The 23,174-nt window shown below is 48.4% G+C and overlaps 1 long non-coding RNA gene across 2 annotated transcripts in view; it reads left to right on the top strand.

Annotated features, from left to right (window-relative positions):
• Nucleotides 1-23,174, top strand: part of LOC127195442 (uncharacterized) — a 167,807-nt gene that overhangs the window by 127,613 nt on the left and 17,020 nt on the right. For both annotated transcript variants that reach the window (XR_007831384.1, XR_007831382.1), the window contains exon 3: nt 17,533-17,647. This is a non-coding gene — a long non-coding RNA (uncharacterized LOC127195442). The remainder of the gene's footprint in view (nt 1-17,532; nt 17,648-23,174) is intronic.

Genomic DNA, 23,174 nt, shown 5'->3' with positions numbered 1-23,174 from the left:
GCCTTTTGGAGTGTGGGGGGTCAGGAGTTCACAATATATTCCTTTTCTCTGCTGTTCTGTCCCGCTCTCATGAGGCAATCTCTTTTAACTCCCAATCATCCCTCCCGTCATTTACCTCCACATTTGCGATAATACACTTTTATTTCCCTCATATTTTAGAAATTATCAGCTGGCTTCCTGTTTTGATAGATGACAATGTACTCCCTCACACCTCCCTCCTGCTGCCCCTCCTCACAGCCCCACGTCGTTGCATCATTATTTATAGCACCTCTGTTCCATTACCTTTCTGAGGAAGATTTTTTGCTGTTGCAATTCTCTTTTCACCACAGCATCTTGAGTCCATGTTTGGTAAGATGACAATACTAGCAGCACCTTCTGCCACCTATGTATGTATGCATGCATGTGTGTATATATGTAAGTATGTGTGTTAATGCATTTATGTATATGCACGTGGGTATGTGTGTATATGTGTTTGTATGTGTATGTAATGGACATGTATATACAGGTGTGTATGTATGCATTGTGAATGTTTGTGTCCGTGTATGTGTGTCCGTATGCATATATGTGTTTGTGTATGTGTGTATACATGTGTGTATGTGTGTTATGTATTGTACATGCATGTATTTGTGTGTATATATGGGTATGTGTTTGTGTGTATGCATATATGCATGTGTTCTTATACATGCGCATAGTATATGTGTGTGTGTATGTATGTATGTACGAATGTACGTATGTATGTATTTATGTATTTGCGACAGGGCTTTACCATGTAGCCCTGGCTGCTTGGAATTTGCTTTGCAGACCAGGCTGGCCGCAAAGTCACAGGCGACATCTGTTTGTCTCTGCTGGGATTAAAGGCATACACCACCACCCAGGTTTGTTTACTGGTCTTTGAAGGTGTATGCCTAACGCTGAAGAAAAAGAAATGGTCCGACCTGTTGGCAATACCATGACTAAAACAGCTTAGGGGAGAGAGGGTTTGTGTGGCGTATACTTTCAGGTCACAGGTCGTCCTTGGGGGAAAGCAAAGCAGGAACTGGTAGCCTGCCTGCTATTCCACACAGAACGGCTCTGGCCCCAAAACTCCACTCCACAGCCAAAGTCCAGTGCGAACTGTGGGTAACACTTCCTGCTGGCTGGCTGGCTGGCAGGTGCCTGTTTTCCCAGGTGGATTTCGGGAGCCAGCCTGTCTACAGAGTGAGTTCCAGGACAGCCAGGGCTATTCAGGGAAACCCTGTCTCAAAAACCAAAAAGAAAAAGGAGAGAGAAAGAGAGAGAGAAGGAGGAAGAGGAAGAAGAGGAGGAGGAAGAAGAAGGCAGCAGGCTGAGCAGGCCATGAGGAGCAAGCTAGGAAGCAGCAGCCCTCCGTGGCCTCTGCATCAGTTCCTACCTCCAGATTCACACCCTTTTTGAGTTCCTGCCTTGGCTCCCCTCAATGGGCTGTGACTGAAGATGTGAAAGCCAAATAAACATTGTGCTTTTGTCGCGGAGGTTTCACCACAGCTGTAACAGCCCTGCCCCAGACACCAGCCCCCCCCCCCTCCTCAAATCAGCAAAACTATCTGGGTAATAGCCATGGAAGGACATTGGCCTGTGTTTATAGTAGGGGATGTGGCCTGTGCCCACAAAATCTGCTCTACTCATCTCAGTAGACCTAGTCTCCGGCTCTGGAAATGGGAAAGCCTCTCCAGTCAACAACAAAGATCTAAAGTAGGAAGAGAACAACCATCTGTAACTCCAGTTTCAAGGGTCCCATGCCCCCTTCTGACCATCAGGGCCATCAGGAGCATGCATGATCTACATACATGCATGCAGCAAAAACATGCCTACAGATAAAATAAGAGAAATAAATCTAAAATGATAAAAGAAAATTAAAGTTAGAGTGGGGAGCTGAGGGTGTAGTTTAGTTGAGAGAGCGCCTGCCTAGCATACAGGAAGCCGTAGTTTCCCAGGTGTGGTAGTGTCTTAGCACTCCAGAGGCGGAGGCAGGAGGATCAGATGTTCAAGGTCATTCTTGCCTGCTTAGCGTGTTGAAGCCAGCCTGGGCTACACGAGACACTGCCTCAAATACATGCATGCATACATACATACATACATACACATGTACATACGTACGTACGTACACACATGCATACATACATACATACATACATACATACATACGTACAGGCTAAGGAGGTTAATTCTATGCCATTCTTTGGGACCCCTTTTCTACACCTGTGGACATTAGCCGGCTGCAGTGCTGCCTGGGTTGACTGCCCCATAGCTCCCCTGTCCACTGCAGCAGAGCAGAAGACACCCCATTCTGTAGTGATAACCAAATCTAAGATCACAATAAGGCTGACTCTTAGTGCCTGGGCTTCTCTTGGTTCCTCATTTATATACTCCAGGTTCCTGGTTCCTCATCTGCATTCTCCGGCCTCATTTACATACTCCAGGTTCCTGGTTCCTCATCTGCATTCTCCGGCCTCATTTACACACTCCAGGTTCTTGGTTCGTTTCCCACTCACATACTCCAGGTTCTTATTCCTCATTTGCATAATCTATTCTTAGTTCTTCATTTGCATATTTCAGGTTCTTGGTTATTCATTTGTTTTTTGTTTCTTTGTTTGTTTGTTTTGGCTTGGTTTTTTTGAGACAGGGTTTCTCTGTGTAGCCCTGATTGTCCTGGACTCGCTTTGTAGACCAGGCTGGCCTCAAACTCACAGAGCTCCACCTGCCTCTCTGCCTCCAGAGTAGATTACTCATTTGTATCCTGGAGGTGCAGTGGTGTTGGGCTTGGTGGTAGCTAAGTCCCTCTTCAGCTTGGGCTGTCTTTCTCTGATGTTCTGACCCTGGGTGTGTTTGTTTTTGTTAATGGTGTGTGTGTGTGTGTCCGTCCGTCCTGAGAGCTGCCCTCTGTGTTTTTGAGATAAGGTCTCTCATTGGCCTGGATCTTGCCGAGTAGGCTACCCGCTGACCAGTAACACCCCAGAGATCGGACTCTCTTTGTCTCTCCATTTCTAGTATTACACGCATGTGCTGCCTCTATTACTTGTTTTTTTCATTTTCGTTTTTTTGTTTTGTTTGTTTGTTTTGGGTTTTTTGGTTCTCTAAATTGGGTTTGCCTGTTTGCAAGGCAGCAGGTTACAGACTGAGCAATCTGCCCTGGAACTCACTACGTAAAACAGTCCAACCTCGAACTCACAAGAAGCTGCCTGCCTCTGCCTCAGAGCACTAAACCATGAGGCTTTACTTTGAAATGTCTTTTTGGTACTGTAATTGCACAGTTCTCCTGCATGAACTCTGTGGGTGAAAGAGTGACATCACAATGTCAAAAGGTTGGACACACCTACAAGAAAACATACTTCATAACGATGTTTACAAAGATGTTCAAAAAGGCTTGTCCAAGCATCCCATTTGCCCAGAGTTCCTTCCCTTGACTGGCCGTAGCTGAGGTACCGACTTGAATTGTAATTTGTATTTGCCATGCCCTCGTCGACATTTTAATTTTAATTTCCTATTATGTGCACATGCTTGTCTGAAAGTAGTTTTTAGTTAATATTTAATTAACATAAGAGGTCAGACCCACCACTGTAGTAGTGAGTTTAATAAGTGCTGAATTGAAGCTTTATGCTTTATGTTCCCCACCCCTGGGGCCTTTTAATTTCTCCCTCCTTATTCCAGCCTCCTCTTTTCCCAGTGCCTCATGTTCTGTTCTTCCTTATCTCAGCTCCCCATCACTGCCCCCTTGGTCCCTGTAGACCATGTCCTGTCCTCAGAAAACAGAGACCAGGAAGCCCTGAGCATTCCCAGGGGGTCTTCAGAAGCCACTGGGGACCTGGCCAACCCTTCTGACTTCCACCACGTGGTTACAGAGGCAGCCATCCCACCCCAGGCTCAGTAGAGGCTTGCGAGTCTTCAGGAGTTCTTCCCAGTGCAGATAGCACAGGAGAGGACATGCTGGAGCCTGTGTGTGCCCCAGCAGGGATAGCCAGAGATAGGCGACAGGGACACTAGGGGGAAAGTACAGAGTAGACCCTCTGTGTGTCTGTGTCACACCTAGAGAGGTGGGAAGGAGGGAGGAGGGGTGGAGAGCAAGAGGCGGGCAGGGGAATAAGCAGAAAGAGAAGTGGGAGAGGGAGGGAGAGGGGGAGAGAGAGAGAGAGAGAGAGAGAGAGAGAGAGAGAGAGAGAGAGAGAGCGCACACAAGCGCGCTGGAGCACAGAGTGAGAGAGCGGCATGCTCAGGAGTGAGCTGTCTGCCTGTCACTTGCAGACACCTGATGGGAACACTCTTCCCTCCTCTCTTCCTGCCCTGCCCCTTTGTTCTTTGTATCATGAATCGTGTGAACATGTGAGTACAGGAGCCTCATCCTGCAGTTATTTTTACAAGGTCTCTTCTCGGCTTCAGATGACTCAGGGTTGAGATCTGCTAAGGAAGATGTACCTTGAGAAGGACCAGAGAGGTGCTGAGCCTTGGGCACTCCGGAGAGCAGGAGTGGGGGACTAGCCCCCAACCCAGCTCTGTCCATTGGAGGGAGGTGAGATGGACCCTCCCTTTCTTCTCCTGCCGGCCAGTGCTTTTCCTCAGCATCTTCCTCTTTCAGCAGTGCCTGCCATGCCTGCTTGCCAGTCAAGACAGAAGCAGACACCCCCTAAGGTCAGCACCAGAAACTGTGGGAAGACAAGAGAGGCCTGCATCCCCAAAGGTCTGGTGGCCCTGGCTTAGCGGCACCCACGCCTGTCCCCACCCACCATGTCTTCTCCGTGCAGAAGAGCTGCCTGCCCTTCCACGCCACACACCACAACTGACACCAAGTCTGAGGGGGTGTTGAAGACCTAAGCTGGGGAAGGACATGCCTCACCCATGGGGGAAGATGCATTGTCCAGATGTGTAAGGGACAGATAGAGCACCGTGTGGTCGTGGGCTCTGGTGGGTTCCATGTCTGTTCCAGAATTCCCAGACTTCCCTGACCTGGACCGGAAGTTATCATACTCAGCGTGACTGACGTCCACTCTGGGAGTGGAAGATCGAGGTTGTTCCTCTGTGTGTTGGGGGGGGGGGCAGGGGGTGTGATGTACGTGTGTTCACACACACACGTACACACACGCATGGAAACCAGAGGTCACCTCTGTGGTCACTCTTCAATTCCTCTCCCTGTTTTTCAGTCTTGGTCTCTGACTGGCCTGGGATTTGCCCATTTGGCTGGGCTGTTTGGTCAGCCAGTCCCAGCACGGCTCCTCCCTCTAGCAGTGTGCCCCTACCCCAGCTATTACAGGGGTGCTGAGGATCCACAGCCAGGTTCTCGCGCCTGCGTGGCAGGTGCTTTACCAACTGAGCCGTCTAGCCTGGCCTTGATAGTTCCCTTTTATCAGGGGAGGATGCTAAGGACCACGGGGAAGAGCTGATCCTATGTGTGAGATGGCTCCTTGTGGGTGACGACGTTTGCCGCCGCTCTTGAACAACTCAGATGGAGGCCACATAGTGGATGGAGAGAGCTGCCTCTCACGGGTCATCCTCCGATCTCCACACGTGTAACACACAGACAGCCACACGTGTACACAAGAAAAAAATGAATGCAATTTTTAAAAAGATTCTTTTAGAGTTCAAGGCCAGTCTGGTCTACAAAATTAGTCCAGGACAGCCAAGGATACACAGAGAAACCCTAGCTCAGGAAAAAAAAATTTTTTTAAAAGACTCAGATTCTTCCCTAAATCCTTTTTTTTTTTTTTTTTTTTTTTTTTTTTAAATTTTAATTTATGTGCGTTGGTGTGAGGGTGTCAGATCTTGGAGTTACAGACAGTTGTGAGCTGCCATGTGGGTGCTGGGAATTGAACTGGGATCCTTTGGAAGAACAGGCAGTGCTCTTAACCACTGAGCCATCTCTCCAGCCCCTCTTCCCCGAACCTTGCTGTACCTGCCAAAATCTCAGAAACTGGTAGTATAGGGCTCGCCCTCGCTGCTGCTTCTGATCACTCTCCAGCCACTTCTTCAGGCATAGCTGCAGGCTGCCCTTTAGGGAGAACCGACCCTTCTCCTTCCTCTGCCCAGCCACCCTTGGAAGAAGGCTAATGGGGTGTTCCCACACAAGAGCCTCAGACAGCCTGGGGAGATGGGCACTCACAAGATGGCTCAGCAGTACTGAGCAAATGCTGCTTTTTTCTTTGGGGCTTTAAAAAAATTCTCCTTCCTTCCTTCCTTCCTTCCTTCTTTCCTTCCACGGGAGATCTAACACCCTCTGTGGCTTCCATGGGCAACTGCACACATGTAATATTTCCTCTCACAAACAAACACACACATAAAAATAATAAATCAAAAAATTATTTTTAAAAAATGAATGCTGCTGGGCAGTGGTGGTGCACGCCTTTAGTCCCAGCACTCAGGAGGCAGAGGCAGGCGGATCATTGTGAGTTCCAGGCCAGCTTGGTCTACAGTGCGAGTCTAGGACAGCCAAGGCTACACAGAGAAACTCTGTCTTGAAAAACCAAAACCCAAACAAAACAATAAAATAAAATAAAAAATGAATGCCTGTGTGCTTAGATGGTAGCTCCAGATTTCTGAACGTGAAGGATGGGGTGCACTCTAGTGACCCCCGCCTGCCTCCTGTATCTGGTTTTTGCTGACATTTGCTTGACTCATCTGGGCGTCTGATGCACAGCTCTGTTGACATTTTAAGCAAGGTAGTTATTATGGGGTTCGTCTGGGCACTTCTGGTGCTGAATATCACCCCTAATCGTAGATGTTAGCAGACACCCCAGCTGTGACATCAGAAAAGTCTCCGGATATTGCCACTGCCACCTCTATAGCTGTGGTGTGTCTTTATTGGCTGATGCCACTAACAGACTGAGTTTTTCTTCAGTGGGATGGTTTTTGTTTTTGTTTTTAGTATTTTGGGGTTCCCCCCAAAAATCCAAGAATTCTTTATGTAGAATTCATAGACAAAGAGACACCCCAGTTTTCCACATCTGAAAGACACACTTAAAAATTCTCTGTTCTGTACCAAAAAGAAATTGGCAGGAATGGGGACAGGGTCTCTCTGTGTAGCCTTGGCTGTCCTGGACTCGCTTTGTAGACCAGGCTGGCCTCAAACTCACAGTGATCCTCCTGATTCTCCATCCCTGGGTGCTGGGATTAGAGGCGTGTGCTACCACCCTGGCTGTTCTGTAAATGTTTATTTAGCAAACATACTACAGAAAATGAATCACTGCAGTTTCTCAAAAGGAAGAAAAAAATCAATTTTCATCATAGTCTTTCCTTTTTTTTTTTTTTTTTTTGTTTTTTGTTTTTTGTTTTGTTTTGTTTTTTGTTTTGTTTTTGGTTTTGGTTTTTCAAGACAGGGTTTCTCTGTGTAGCCTTGGCTGTCTTGGAACTCTGTAGACCCACTCACAGTGATCCTCCTGCCTCTGCCTCCCGAGTGCTGGGATGAAAGGCGTGCGCCACCACGCCTGACTTTTTCTTTTCTTTTTAGTCCTGGCTTCTTCTCTTTGATATAGACTTGAGTTGGCTGCTGTGTCGGTGCTTTGCTTTGACCTCTGTTCCCTGAAAGTGCTCAGTGAAAATCCTTCTTCTCACCTTACGTTTCCACTTCTACAATTTGCATAGGTTCCTCGGGCCCTGTACATATCCGGTAACCAAGCACGGCGATGGCACACTGTTTAAATGCTCCCTCCAGAGTCTCCGCATGGGAGCTGGCCTTCAGCCGTATGATTCCAATCAATATTCATACTTTCCATTGACTGGAGGACACTGGGTCTCATGGCCTTCTGTGCCTCCTGCGGGCTTGTAATCTGTAAAAAAAAAAAAAAAAAAAAAAAAAAAAAAAAAACCTCCTCTTCTTGAACAACGACTGTAGACTTCAGACTTGTTTTATTTTTAATTAAACACACATGTGTTTGCCTATGTGAGTATGTGCCTGTGAAGGTAGGTACCCGAGGAGGCCAGAGGGGGCATGAGATCCCCTGGGACAGGAGCTGCTGGTGCTTATGAACCTCCAACAGATTGGGAACCTAATGTGAGTCCCCTGCAAAAGGAGTACGGGCTCCTGACCATGGAGCCATCTCTCCAGCTCCCGTTTTAGTGGTTTTTAATTGAAATGGCCAGTTGTGGTCTCCTGGGAAAGGCAGTGGCTCTCACATCCCATTACACAGGAATTATGTGGAGACAGCAGCATCTGACTCCAGTCCAAGGGTGAGAACTGAACCTCCCTGAAGCTAAAGTCCAAGGACCACGCTTTGAGTAAGACAGGCTGAGTCCTTTCACGTCAGGGGCTTGTTCACATCCAGGCTTAGTGGCCCTCACCGGAAGTGCCTGGGGCCCCAAGTGTTTCTGACTTCAGATTTCGGAATATCTGCCTGTATTAATGAGATTTCTTGAGGACCCAAGTGTACATACACTCAGTTGTTTCTTATCTGTGTTACACATATAAGTTAAAGGTAACTATGTAATGTTTTAACATGTTTTTATTTAAAATATTAATATTATGAATGTGTGTCTATGTGCATATGAAAGTCAGCGAACAACTCTTGGGAGTTGGTTTTCCCTTCTATCATGGCTTCTGGGGATTGTACTCAACTTGTCAGGCTTGTGCGGCCAGCACCGGGTGAGCCTTCTCTCTGGCCCATAACCTCACACAATCTTTAAAGATTATGTTCATGAAATAATATTACCGTGTGGGACTTGCTTGCTTGTTTTTTTTTTTGTTTGTTTGTTTGTTTTTTTGTTTTTTTGTTTTCTTTTCTTAGACAGGATCTCACTCTATAGGCCAAGCTGGTCTTAAGACTGGGAACCTCCTGCCCCAGCCTTCCAAATGCTTGGGAGTGCAGATGTGAGCTGCCGTACTGGCTGAGAGTGTAGCGTTTTCTCCCCGTGATGATCCAGGCTCTGGAGCATTTCAGATTAGGGTTGCGGAGCCCATACACCCAGGAAATGGCGTCTCTGCCACCTGGAAGAGCCTGTTAAAGCACACAGTGGCAGGCAGTGGAGAATATAGTCTGTGGCTCTCCGAGCCTGAGGCTCCTCATCTGTAAGACAGAACAGAAGCCATGCTGCCCTCAGTGTGATTCTGAGTTGCAGTGTGAGAAAGCACTAATCTACCCACCTTCTAGGCTGTGTCTGGGGACTACTCATCCCACAGTTGCTCAGCATGTTCTCTATGAATCGGATCCCCGGGCCCACACAGAGCTAACCAGCCAGCCTGAGCCTCGTGGTGAGCCCTGAGAAGCCTCGTGCATTTTTCTGAACTTCATGTAACATCAAATTAACTGTTGGCCATATTAAAGAGTCCAAGTCAGGGGTTGAGGGTGTGGCTCCTTTGGTAGAGAGCTCGCCTAGCACGTGTAAGGCCTTAGGTTTTGTCCTCACCACCAGGTAAACTGGGCATGACGGCACACACCTGTATTTCCAGCATCTGGGAAGAATAAACAAAAGTTTAAGACCAGCCAGGGCTACATGAGATCCTGTCTCAATAATAATAATAGCAGTAGTAGTAATAATAATAATAATAATAACAACAACAACAACAGCAATAGTAATAATAACAATAAACCAGTGGCGCTAGTGTGTTTGCATGTTGTATTCTCTCCCTTCAGTGTGACCCGAGGCCCTGTCATCCCTCTTGAAGGACATTCAGTGACAGTTAAGCAGCCCCTCTCCATCCTGCTCCAGCCCTGGTTGGCACTGAGCTGCCTTCTGTCTCTCTGGACTCAACTTGTTCTCGGTATTTCTCATATTTGATTTATTTTCTTGATATTATACACTCAAGGTTCACTATGTTTTAGCCATTTATTGGAATGTAATTCCTTCTTATGAGCAAATTATATTCCGTCATATGCATGTTCAGCATTCTAGACTCACCTCAGAACTTATCTCAAGAGTGGAAGGCAGCATTTCCTTCGTTAAATTTAAGTGTGTGTTTCGGGTTGGGCGAGTATGCCACGGCACCTGTGGGGGTCAGGGGGCAACTACTTTTGGGACTCAGTTCTCTCCTTCTACCTCAGTGTAGGTCCCAGAGATCGAATTTAGGTCACTGGGTTTATGTGGCAAGTATTTGAGCCTACGAGCCATCTCACTGGCCTCAACACTTTGGTGGTCTCTTCTGTGAGCACCCAGAGGGAGCAGGGCCCTGGCAGAACACACTTCAGGCTCTTGCTAAGACAAAGAGGTGCCTCTTCCTTCAGGCAGTTGTTCTGTGTAGGCCACAAACTTACTGCCTCCCTCTGCTAACCTAGGCCTCGTCCTGGAAGCTTCTAGCATTCATACAATCTAATGTAGGCCTAGAATGTGTTCAGCCTCTGAGACTTACTGCTGAATAAGATCACCCTTTTAAGCTCTTTCTGAACTCTGGCTACCTGGTTCAACTCAGCTTTTCTGGCTCAAACGCTTCTCCAAGCTGAGTGATTCAAATTGGCTTCTCTCAGCTTCTGACTGAATTGCTCTGCTTGGCCTTATACTAACTTTGGCAATCTGTTCTAATCTTCTGGCTCCTTCTTATTCTCTGGCTCATTCTGTCTTCACCTGTGTCCAGCTTGTTCACTCTTCAACCTGTCTCTGTAAAACTCCCTCCTTCCCCCCTCTCTGCACTGTTCTCTTAAGTAGCTTCTCTTTGCTCTCTCTTCTCATGAGAGTTGGGCATATCCTGTTCTGTCAAGTCTTTCTCTGATTCATCACTTTGTCTGCCACTCAACTAGACATCACATTCAAACATGGCTGCTTCCTTATACAAACTAACTTTACCTTCATTGTTTGGGATTAAAGGTGTGCATCACCACTGACTGGACCTAGGCTTATCTTTACTTGAAACTTACTCTATACCAGGCTGGCCTGGAGCTCAGAGATCTGCTTGCCTCTGTCCCTTCTGGGTTCTAGGATCAAAGTTGTGCGCCACTGCCACCCAGTGTGTCTGCATTCCTGCCAAATCACACAGACCTAGAAGGTCTTTGGATGTGATCTTTTGCCTGAGTAGCCATGTTCTGAATTAAATTCCTCTACAAACCCAGGCATCTGGTTTTCGAAGCTGCCTGGATACTTCTGACATGCAATCGAGACTGAGAACCGCTATGGTAGATAGACCACTGGACACCGTGGTGGGAAAACAGATGAAGGCTGTGTCCAAGAGCTTGTAGGCTGGATGCGGCGCCCAGCTCCTTACTCAGTTAATTAATGGCACTGTGCTAATCTTCTGGAGGATTAGAGATGACCCTCCTGAAGCTCTAACTTGGATCATGAGCAGACATCAATAAAGGGAAAGTCATTTCACACAGTGCAGACAGGATGTGCAAAGGCCCAGGGATAGAGAAGAAGTGTGGAGCATCAAAAGTGGCCAGCCCTGTTAATGAGGAAGTAGGAAGGAAGGGGCTGGTAAGTAAATGATGCCCTCCATCCATTGTCAACCCGGGCTGAGGCCATTGGAGACACTATCAGCGTTTGAGCAGTTCCACTGTCGACGTGAAAGGTCCAACCGCCTGTGTTCTGGAGCGAGCGTGTGCGTGAAGGCTGGATGAAGGGACCTGCCTGTGTCTTGTGGTGGCCTCGGATTGGGGGTTTTCATCTCCAGTGCATGAAAAGCATCCTTTTCTCAGCCTTTGTAGGGTGAGGTGGGGTGGGGCATTCAAAGAAAGGACGAGCTATTTGGAGAAAGGCTATGAATTTTTCCATAGCTAATGCACTTCTGGTCATCTCTTGAAAGTTGTGTCATGGTAGATGGATAGATGGATAAAGGCACTTGCTGCTAAGCGTGATGACCTGAGTTCTATCCCTGGACCCACCTGGTGAAGGGGGAGAACCAACTTCTTCCTGCAAGTTGCCCTCTAACCTCAAAAACCCCATGTATACAGGCACACAATGATGATAGATAGATAGATAGATAGATAGATAGATAGATAGATAGATAGATAGATAATAGATAGATGGATGGATGATAGATAATAGACAGATGATAGATAATAGAAGATAGATAGATAGATAGATAGATAGATAGATAGATAAATGTATGTACGTCATGAAGAAACTGCATTCTCCTTCCACCATCTCCAGAGGGGAATTCGTGTAACAGAATGACTGGTGTCACCACAAAGGCTACTGAAAGAAGGACGGTTCCTTGGGACCTTCAGGTCAGGGATGGAGGTACCACAGCATGGGAAAGCACGGCTGCAGGAACACATTGCATCTGCAGTTAAAGAACAACAGCGCCACCTCCCATTTGACACAGTCTCAGCCCCCAGCCCATGCAGACGCTGCTGCGTCTGCTCAGGGCGAGCCTCTCACCCCAGTTCCTCTAGTCTAGACAGTTCCCTCATAGGCCCTGGTGAGTGCAGATCCCACCACCTTCAGAGAGCCTGGGCTCTGATATGGCACTGTGTTGGTAGCTTGGCACCGCCCCTGCGATGTTCTGTGGGGCCTGGTTCACAGCGCATCCCTCCTCTTTCTCTCTGTCTCCCTTTCTCTTTTTTCTTCCTCCTTTAGCCCACCTTTCCCCCCTTTTCCCATCTGTGCCAGTTTCTAGCCTACTGTGGGTGGCAAGGAGGGAATTCTCCACACCCCATTTGGTCCAGCTTCCTGTCTGGGAAGTCCAGCAGGCTGTGTCCTGTGTCCCTCCCTTCCGTGGCAGACCCCACCTCTGCCTGCCCCTTCCATTTCAGCCGCCATCTGCCTGAAGGGAGTGGCCTTTCAAACTTAGGCTTCCTGGTGCCCATTTTAAAGTGTTCTGTTTCTGTATATTCGTGTGGTTGGGGCAGGCAAGATAGCTCAACAGGTGAGAGTGCTCACCACCAAGCCTGACAAACACAGGGTCCACATGGTGGAAAGAGAAAAGCAACTCCCACAAGTTGTCTTCTCACCTTCACAGAGGTCTGTCTGTCTGTCTGTCTGTCTGTCTCCCTCTCTCTCTCTCTTTCTCTCTCTCTCTCTCACACACACACAGACATATGTATGCACATGTACACACATACACAGAAATATGCACATGCACACACGCAGATACATAAACACACACGTGTGTACACGGACACACACAGACGCGCGCACACACATGCACACACACACACATAGGCATACACGGACACACACAGACATATACACACACACATATACCAATCAATGCAATTAAAAGTATTTTTAACTTCAGTCTTCATTTTTCCTTGATTCTGGTAGCTGTGTGGTATGTGAGCTGACACTTGTCACCTTCATTGTGCAGGAGGGAAAACGCAGACTCAGGTGGAGGACAAGAGTGTAGGACAGTGGATGTGACTTTGTTGGTGGCTTATTTTGGCCATGCGTCCTTGGAAAGCCATACTTTCTTCCAGAGAGTTTCCTTGGTGGTCCCATGAGCAGTGGCTCTGTCCAGTTTCTGTCCCATGAGGAGGGATGACCGTGGGCCAGAGGAAGGGTTGGGTGTCTTGTGCCTGAACCTCAGCCATTTAGTTTTATGGCCTTGGGCAAATATCTGGGCCTTGGTTTCCATGCTTGTGTTTCTGACGTCAGTAGTGATCCAGGAATGTGTAAGATTTCTGTCTGTGTAGGTATGAGAGTGTGTGTGGAGGCTACAGGACAATCCCAAGTGTTACCCGCCTCAGGTGCCTCCCATCTTAGGAGCAAAGCCATGTGGCCAGTGAGGGGCAGGGCCCAGACTGGAGCCAGGTCTGCCTAGCTCTACCACTTGTGGTCTGTGCACAAATTGGGGACACCCCTTCCTCACAGCCACATGAGGCTCCTGCAATCCTAAGTTTTTCTTTTACTGGGGACAGAACCTAGGGTTTCATGTACTCTACCACTGAGCTACACCCCCAGGCCCGGCAGTACGTTTAATAACACACACCTCCTGAAACTACAGGCCTGCATACCCACCGCCAGTCTTACGTCAGCACTGAACAGGTAATTTTACCATCGCCCAAGATACAGCATTGTAGAAAGAACAGTAATAATTAGCAGTCCCCGGATGTCTGATACATCAGGAGGAAGGGCAAGGTGGCCCTTGTTTTGGATATTTCATGCCAGCTTAGGAAGAGGGAGGAGCTAATGAAAAGCAAATAACAAAAGTCACACAACTTGAATGCCCGTCATGACTGACACAGGGACTAGAACGTGGGGACAAAGTCAGGAACCTGGGGACACAGGGATGAAAGCCACGCCCCTTTGTGCCTCAGGACCTTCGCGCAGGTCATCCACAGCACAGGGAAGAAAGCCACTCTCCTTCCTGCCCCAGGACCTTTGCACAGGCCATCCACAGCACCACCCCACAGCACTGTTTCTCTGCATCCTTTGCGCTTTGTGCCACAGGGTTCATATTCAAGACGATTTCCTGGGGAAAGTAAGGCCTCCAGCTGCAGCAGCCACACTTCCTTAGGCCACCATCGTCACAGTTGTTTCTACTTCCTAATTAGTGGACACCAGACTGTAAACTTCCAGAAGTCAGGGCGGAGCAGTCTCTCGTGACTTGTGTGTCTGTGGCCTGCCTCTCCTTACTACACATCACACACTCGTACAACTGGGTGGGCGAATAGATGTTAAGAGGGCTGAGCGAGTCAACTTCAGTTTTTTCCTTCCCTCAACGCCAACCAATACTTTCATCCTAGTAAGAAAGAGCAATTGTAATTATCTGGTCTTGAACATTTTTTACAAATCCTGTGTGTGTGTGTGTGTGTGTGTGTGTGTGTGTGTGTGTGTGTGTGTGTGTGTGTGTATGTGTGTTGGTCTACATGTGGAATATGTAGTTGTTAGTGTGAGTGTGCACACATGTGTGTATGTGTGTGCGTGCCAGGGAACGTTGTCAGGTGTCTCTCTTCCATCACTCTCTAACTTTATTTTTGAGACCAGACCTCTCACTGGGCCCCGAAAGTCACTGACTCAGCTAGATGGCTCGCCATCCCTGAGTGCAGGCCCGGGCCACTGTGCCAGCCTTTATCACGGGTTCTGAGGAACCAAACTCTCGGCCTCATGCTTGCACAGCTGCCATTTCATCGAGTCTCCCTGACCCATAAAGTAGCTGTTTGTGCCCTCTGTGAAAAACTTACCTTTAGGGGACTAGAGAGGCACCCCAATCCTGATGTGCAGTACGTGATGATCACGTTGCTGGTCAGGGCTGAGAACTGACTTCCTGGGTCCCCACTTCCCACCACTGCCATGTCTTGGCTCCCCATAAGGTCCATTGGGTTGCCAATAGCTGTATTAACTTTTTGTACACAAACACCTCTCCCCCAGAACCCTCGCTTCGCCGGCGTTCACAGCTAATGATGTACCATCTCTGCCACGGTACAGACGTTGCTGCAAGAAACTTCCGTTGCCATAGGAATGTTTACGAGGAGCCCTCTAGATAGACTCTCGCATGCAGCCAACTCCCAAATTGCAGATGATTTAGGTTAGAAGCGGGGAGGGAAGGAGGTGGGGTGTTTGCATTACAAAGAAAACAAGCCTTTGAGAGGAGAAATGTTCCTGTGCCAGGCCAGCTGCTTGTAAAGTTTAAAGTAACAACCACGCAAAGGCACAGACGCTGAAGCGCTTAGCACGGTCTTGAACACTCAAAACGGGGAGAAGGGCTTGGAATGGCCCCCTCAGGCACCTCAGTCATGAAGGCAGCAGGCCTGGGAGATTTGTTATTATCCTTACCATTGTTGTTGTTGTTGCTGTAAAGCTGGCTCTCACTAACAAAGGGTTTCCCTGTATATATATATATATATATATATATATACTAACATATATCTCCCAATATACACATAGGTGTGTATTATATATACATACGTAAGTATCACAAACATATGTATGTGTTATATATGTATACATATGTGTGCATATACATTTAAATCAAATTTGTGGACTTGAGGTGCTCCCTGGGCCCCACACTTCTGCAAGTTGTCTTCTGATCGCCACTCCAGTCACTGTGACTGCTTTAACCCTCCCTCCCCTCACACACACACACCCCCACGCGAGCAAGTGCGAAGTGCGCGCGCTTATACACACATACGCACAAATATAATAAATAAATCTGATTTTATTTTTTTTTCGAGACAAGGTTTCTCTGTATAGCCTTGACTGCCCTGGACTCGCTTTGTAGACCAGGCTGGCCTCGAACTCACATCAATCCGCCTGCCTCTGCCTCCCAGAGTGCTGGGATTAAAGGTGTGCACCACTACGCTCAGCTGATTTTAATTTTTTTTAAGGTTTACTTATTTCAATTTTGCATGTACTTACGTATTGTTTTGTGCTGGCCTTGTACTCACGGAGCCAGAAGTGGGAATCCAGTCTCTTGGGACTTCAGTTGCAGATGGTTGTGAGCTGCCACGTAGGTGCTGGGAACTAAACCTGAATCCTCTGCAGGAGCCGCCTCCTGTTGTATTGATGAGGTGACGGCTCGGTGACTAGAGAGCTTCCCACACAAGCGTGAGGACCAGCTTGGATCCCAGAACTCACGTAAATGCTGGGCAGGCGTGGCAACCTGCTTGTAATTCCAATATGGAGATCGGGTCCATGTGGCAACTGGTCCATATTGCAAGCTCTGAGGTCAACTGAAAACTTCATACAGTGAATAAAGTGGGGAGCAATGGAGGAAGTCGCCCATCACAGACAGGTGCGGGGGGCTGCTGTTCTTATAGCATTAAGTGGAGTGAACACCAGTGGCCCTCTGAGAAAAGCCTTCCGTCCCGTCCATGTTGGTAAAGGTCTCCGTTCTGGGAAAGTGAAGGTGGCACTGGGAGCTCAGGGCGGGTGGACTTACCTCTCATTTCCTGACTGTGGCAAGTGGGCAATGTAAGAATCTCCAGACAGCCACGTTGCCAAAGACTGTGTTGTGGTTCCTCTTTCTGGGGCAAGACCCTTCAAATTAACTTCCCTAGGTCCAGGAGGTGGCTTTGATGTCACCTTTTATTTCTAGCCCTTCCAACTCCTCTCAACCAAGACCCCCCCCCCCCCGCGCCAGACACCTAGGAAGGTCGAGCCCAAGGGCATGAGGGTCTGTGCACTAGTGCTCCCCAGCAGTGCTCCGGGAATGCGACTTCGCCAGCACAGTGTCCCTGTCTTAGTCTGTGAAGGAAGCCTAGAAATAAAGAGTAGACGCTTAGGAACTGTCACATCCACTCAACATCATCTGCTAGACTGAATTAAAAAAAAAAAAAAAAAAAAAAAGCTATGACTTTGAGTATCTTCCCATTTCTCTAGCAGTTAATTTGTGTTATATATCAGAAAGTATTTGTCAATTGCTTAGAAATTAAGATGCCAAACAAACCAGGCCTTTGTTACAAATGGTTTTGAAAAGTACTGTGTCACAGTACCTGCAGCTAGGCACACACAGTTGAAGGAGTACTGTGCTGTAGCACCATAGCTCCCTTTTGAATCTCTCTCGCTATTTTGGGAACCTCTAAGTCATCCTCAGCATCCTTCTGGACTCATTGCAGAGCTTAGGAAGGTCTGTCAGGTGTGCACTTGCCCACTGCCACCCCCCAGTGCATGACGCTGGACAAAGTTTCAGAGACTCTTTGAGCTTTGGGAAACCGTGAGCTCCACCAGGCAATGGTGACTTAAGTATAAGTGATGAGAAAGTGACCCTCCCTTCTCCTTTTCCCTCAGACCTAGGTCTCTTCTCCCCACCTGCCCAGCAGCATGAGAGCAGCATGACTGGCCAGCCGCAGGAGAAGCCCCCAGAGCCAGGCCCCCGACCCAGCCGCCCGTTACCGAGGTCAAGGTGAGCTAACCTGCTTCCTTCGAGGAAGCCACTCTGAAGAAAGTGCTTCATTTAAACAAACTGTGTGTGCTGTTTGGGGGCCCTCGTGATACGCTGACAGAACAGGAGGTGCTGGGGAGAGGGTAGACTTAAAGACTCATACACAGCCAGAACTTTAATCCCAACACTTGCGAGGCAGACAGAGCTCTGTGAGTTCCAGGCCAGCCTAGACTACAAAGCAAGTCCGGGTCAGCCAAGGCTATACAGAAAGACCCCATGTGGGAGGACTCAGACCCTCTGAATCTGGGATTGTGCTGAGGTCTTTTAGGGGATTTTGAATAAGCAAATTTCTGAAATAACAGGGCTGGAGAGATGACTTAGCAGTTAAGAGCAAGGGCTGTGCTCGCAAAGATCCCGCGTTAGGGTCTCAGCACCCACAGGGTGGCTCCCAACAGCCCCTAACTCCGGTTCCAGAAAACCCAGAACCCTCTTTTTTGACCTCATTTAACATTGCATATACATGGTGCACATACATGCATGCAAGCAAACACTCACTTCAAACAAAAATAAGTAAACCTTTAAAATGTATCTTTGGGATATGATGGAGTTGCTGTCCTGTCAACAAAGATGTTAATCTGTGGTCTAGGTGAAAGAGCTGTGTCCCTCACAGAGGTCATAAGGAATCTTAGCTTGGAAATGACACTGGAGAGAACACTAGTTACTTTCTTGTTGTGTGACAAAATGCCTGACAGAGGTGACTTCTGGAGGGAAGGGTTCGTTTTGGCTTTACAGTTTGTGAATGGTCCAGCCCCTGGCCCGTGGCCCATGGCCCATGGCGGAGACTCGGCAGCCGGAGCACTAGATCGCTGGGCTGACGGAGTCTGAAGTCAGGAAGCAGCGAGGGCTGAGCGCTGATTTTTTTTCAGCTCACGTTCCTCTGCATATTTACTGAGACCCCAGCCCATGAGATCGGGTCACATCTACTCAGCACGGGTCACCCACATGAAAGAAAGAAATGGAAAGAATTCTACAAGAATAGTTTGCTACACACTGCAAACTTTCTCAGAGAGTCTAGAGCCAGTCTGCTTTAAGAATAGAGGCAGCAGCCAGGCGTGGTGGTGCATGCCTGTAATCCCAGCACTTGGGAGGTAGAGGCAGGCAGTTCGCTGTGAGTTCGAGGCCAGCCTGGTCTACAAAGGGAGTCCAGGACAGCCAAAGCTACACAGAGAAACCCTGTCTCGAAAAACAAAACAAAACAAAAAAAAGTTTCTCATTGGGTTTGCCGATTGCTCCTCACAGTGCTGACATTTCAACTTTATTTTAAAGCACCACTCTTTGGTTATTATGTCTCTTGCCAGGTAGACTACCACACTCCTGTCATCCTAGCACTCAGGAAGCTGAGGCAGGAGGATTCTGAGCTACTGGTTGAGATTCTGACTCTACCTACCATTAGGAAAAAAAAAATGATTCGTTGCATAGCTTAACGATGAATTGGGGTCACTTGTACCCCGTGAGTACGTTTGTAACATTTCTGTTTTTTAACTCTGAGCTGATTTCCCCTTTGTTCCGGTCTCTATCTTAATTAGAATCTGTGTATTCTGTGCCTGTTTTCAGTGGTTGCCCCGGATATTTTAACAGCTGTATTAAAGTCTAAAATTAACCCGCGTTTCCCCCGCCTCCCAAACAATACAGAACCACAGACTGATCTACCGTTAGTCGTTACTTCTCCCAACCTATGCAGTGTAATTGTCTTGTGTTTTTCCTTGACCCTATTTTCCCCCTAAAAGCAGACACCCTTGATTTATAGTTGGTTTTGTTTGTTTGCTTGCTTGCTTGCTTGCTTGCCTGTTGATTTTTCGAGACAGAGTTTCTCTATGTAGCCTTGACTGTCCTGGACTCACTTTGTAGACTAGGCTGGCCTCGAACTCACAGCGATCCGCCTGTCTCTGTCTCCTGAGTGCTGGGTTTAAAGGCGTGCGCCACCATGCCCGGCTGTTTTATAGTTTTGATACAGATTTTCCCTCATGTCTATTCACCTTCTTTTCTCGGGCTTTGCAATTATTCTTTCTCAAACCTGGAGTCTTCTCCCTGCAGTACATCCTTCAACACTATCCTTCCCTGAGGCTTGTAGGTGATGACTCTTGGGTGTGTGTGTGTTTGCATTATCAGTTGCTTTCCTTGTGGTTACAACACCATACCTCACAAAGGCGACTTCGGGACGGAAGGGCTTATCTTGGCTCACTGTTTGAAAGTACAGTCCATCGCGGTGGAACTTATAATCCGTGAGCTTGAAGCAGATGGTCACAGTGACCGCAGTCAGGAGGCAGCAGGTGCTGCTGCCACTCAGCTGGCCATGGAGACCCCCCCCCCTGCCTTTGGCGGGGTTGATGGCGTGTGCCCCGTATTGTACCAGTTACAACTGTTGAGCGATCTGCAGCCATGCCAGCCTGAGCACGCCCAACCTTGTCTCACCTCAGAAGCCAAGCAGGGCCCTAGACTGGTTAGTCCACAGATGGGAGGCATGTCAGCAGAGCGTCTGCTGTTCCGTCCTGTCAGGAAGCCCCCACTCACCCACCCACCACAAGAGCACTGTTGAGCAGAAACTTCTAATCCTTTTTCACAAAAGAGTGAACAGGGGCCCAGAGAAGCTGCTGTCACAGCCTAGTCTGGGAGGACTAAGGAGGATTATGTCCCATTCCAGTCCCTCTTTTCTCTCCTTCCATGTCCCGAAGCCCACCAATGACCGATTTGGGCCAACGTTCACAAAGAATGTCCGTTTGTGTCTGGATGTTTTAAATAGCTGGGTTGGCTGTGAGATTTGTTTCAGCCTATTGTTTATCTCACATGCAGCAGGAAGTGGCTTCTGCAGATTTGATGGCCTGTTTCATCAGTGGTCACCTGCAAAGCTTTCTGCTTTGTTCCCATCCTGTCCAGGGCTTCTGGACCCCAAAGTTGGGTGCCCAGTGCTTCTCCTCTGGACCTTCACTTGGCTCTCCTCACTTTTGCTCCTTTCCCATGGGGCTTCTTCTCCAGCTACCCCATCCTTCCTTCTATGGCTCTTTCTGTTTTCCGTTAGTAATCTTTTTGTAGAGGACAGCTTTGGAGCACCTGGGTTGGATGGAGGACAGTTGTGGAGCACCTGGGTTGGGTGGAGGGCAGCTGTGGAGTACCTGGGTTGGGTAGAAGACAGCTGTGGAGCACCTGGGTTAGGTGGAGGACAGCTGTGGAGCACCTGGGTTGGGTGGAAGACAGCTGTGGAGCACCTGGGTTGGGTGGAAGACAGCTGTGGAGCACCTGGGTTGGGTGGAAGACAGCTGTGGAGCACCTGGGTTGGGTGGAAGACAGCTGTGGAGCACCTGAGTTTCGTGGAGAACAGCCCTGGAGCACCTGGATTGGATGTGGGATGGCTGTGAGGCAGGGGAAGGAGCTAAGTGTGACCCAGCTGCAGCATTAGTGCCAGCTTTGCCACCTCGTCCCCTAACGACAGTAGACAGAGCTGTTCCAGGACTGAGATGAAGTGCGGAGACCTTGTAACCTGGGGCTTGGATGTCACTGTAGGCACGTGACAAACCTCTCCGACAAAAGCAATTTAGGGGATTAAACGGGTTTATTTCAGTTTACAGGTTATGGTCCATCATTAAGGAAAGGCAAGGCAAGAACTTGAAGCTGGAACGCTGCTTGCTGGCTCACTCATACAGCCATGCCTAGCTAGCTTTCTTATACAGCCCAGGACTGACAGCCCAGGGGCTGGCCCCCTCCTACGTCAGTTAATGGTCAAGATAATTGCCCACAGACGTGATTGCAGGCCAATCTGATCTAGGTGGCTCTAGGCTAGAGGTTTTCTTCTGAGGCGACTCTAGCCCGGGTCAGGCTGGCAGTGAGAGTTAATGAGAACATTACCTATCAGGATGCCACAGGACCAGATCGCTCTGTGGCCAGTGCTTTTGTTCAGTGGTGCTCTGAATTGGCCGGAGCTGGTTTATGAAAAGGGATGAACATGGAGCTGGGGATCTAGTGTGAGAGAATCCCAGCATCACTGTTGATTACAGTCTCTGAATAGGAGCATTAACAATAAACAAATGAATAACTAAGGAGCTGGGCGTGACCATACTCTTTTTTCCCCCCAATTTTTTATTATAATTTATTCACATTACATTCTGATTGTAATCCCCTTGCTCTTATTTTCCTATTTCCACCCTCCCTCTCCCACCCTATTCCCCTCCCCTAGACCTCTGACAGGTAGGGTCTTCCTCCCCCACTCTCTGACCATAGCCTATCAGGTCTCATCTGGATAGCCTGCATCCCCTTCCTCTGTGTGCCCACAGGGCCTTTCCGCCACGGGGCAATAATCAAATCTAGGGCAGACCCCGATCTCCACACCCCCCTTCCCCATGTGGAGAATGAGCTGTCCATCGGCTACATCTGAACAGGGGGGGGTGGGGTCGGGGGGCAGGGGGCGTGTCTAGGTTCTCTGCTTGCCATGTCTGTGGTTGGGGCATCAGTTTGTGCAGGCTAGCCTTGATGGACTCCTTGTGGAGTTCCTAACGACACCCCCATCCTTTCATTCCCCAGCTCTTCCATACAACTCTCAGCACTTCTCCCAGAGTCTGGCTGCGAGTCCCAGCACCTGTCCCAATCTCCTGCTGAGATGTCCTCTCAGAGGACATCTATGTTGGGCTAATATCCATTTATAAGTGGGTGTATACCATGCGTGTCTTTCTGGGTCTGGGTTACCTCACTCAGGATGATCTTTTCTAGTTCCATCCATTGCCTACAAATTTCAAGATTTCTTGGTTTTAATAGCTGAATTGTATATGGCCATACTCTTGTGTTTGGTGACAGAAGTAGAAACATTGCTTCAGAATAGAAACTCAAGGCCAGTCTGTGCAACATTTCTGTCCCATTTCAAAAACAAACAGCAGCCAGGCATGGTGGCGCATGTCTGCAATCTCAGCACTTGGGGAGGCAGAGGCAGGCGGAGTTCGAAGCCAGGCTGGTCTGCAAAGTGCGTCCAGGACAGCCAAGGTTACACAAGGAAACCATGTCTCAGGGGGAAAAAAAAAAAAAAAGAGCTGGGCATAATGGTTCACGCATATAATCCTTGCACTTTGGAATCTGATGCAGGAGGATCACTATGAGCTTGAGGGCAGCCTGGTCTACAGATAGTATTTTAGGCCAGGTTGGTCCACAGATATCTTGTCTCAGAAAAATAAGTAAAATAAAATAATCAGAGGGAAGACACACTACATGACCATCGCTTGCAGCAGGTGTTAGCCTTGAGCTCTAGAAATGAGCCCAAGATAGCCCACCTTCTACACGCACTCCCTGTGCCCCCCCCCCCGCAACTGGTCTGTGCCATGCCACAAGGGGTGCTGGGGCCTCTCACTGTGAACTGCTCCCTCATAGAGCCCTAGGTTAGGGGTGGCAGAGCGGCCTATAGCCATGGTCCTTGGGCCAAGGGAGAAGAATCTCCAACAGCCATTCACCCCTGTTCTGTGTGCGCACCCAAATATGGATGGATGGTGACAGCACCGGGCAACAGATGTAC

This window comes from Acomys russatus, chromosome 11 (assembly GCF_903995435.1).
Source record: "Acomys russatus chromosome 11, mAcoRus1.1, whole genome shotgun sequence".
Classification (NCBI taxonomy): Eukaryota; Metazoa; Chordata; class Mammalia; order Rodentia; family Muridae; genus Acomys; species Acomys russatus.
The sequence above is the reverse complement of the archived record's forward strand: the minus strand, read 5'-3'. Positions and strand labels throughout refer to the sequence as shown.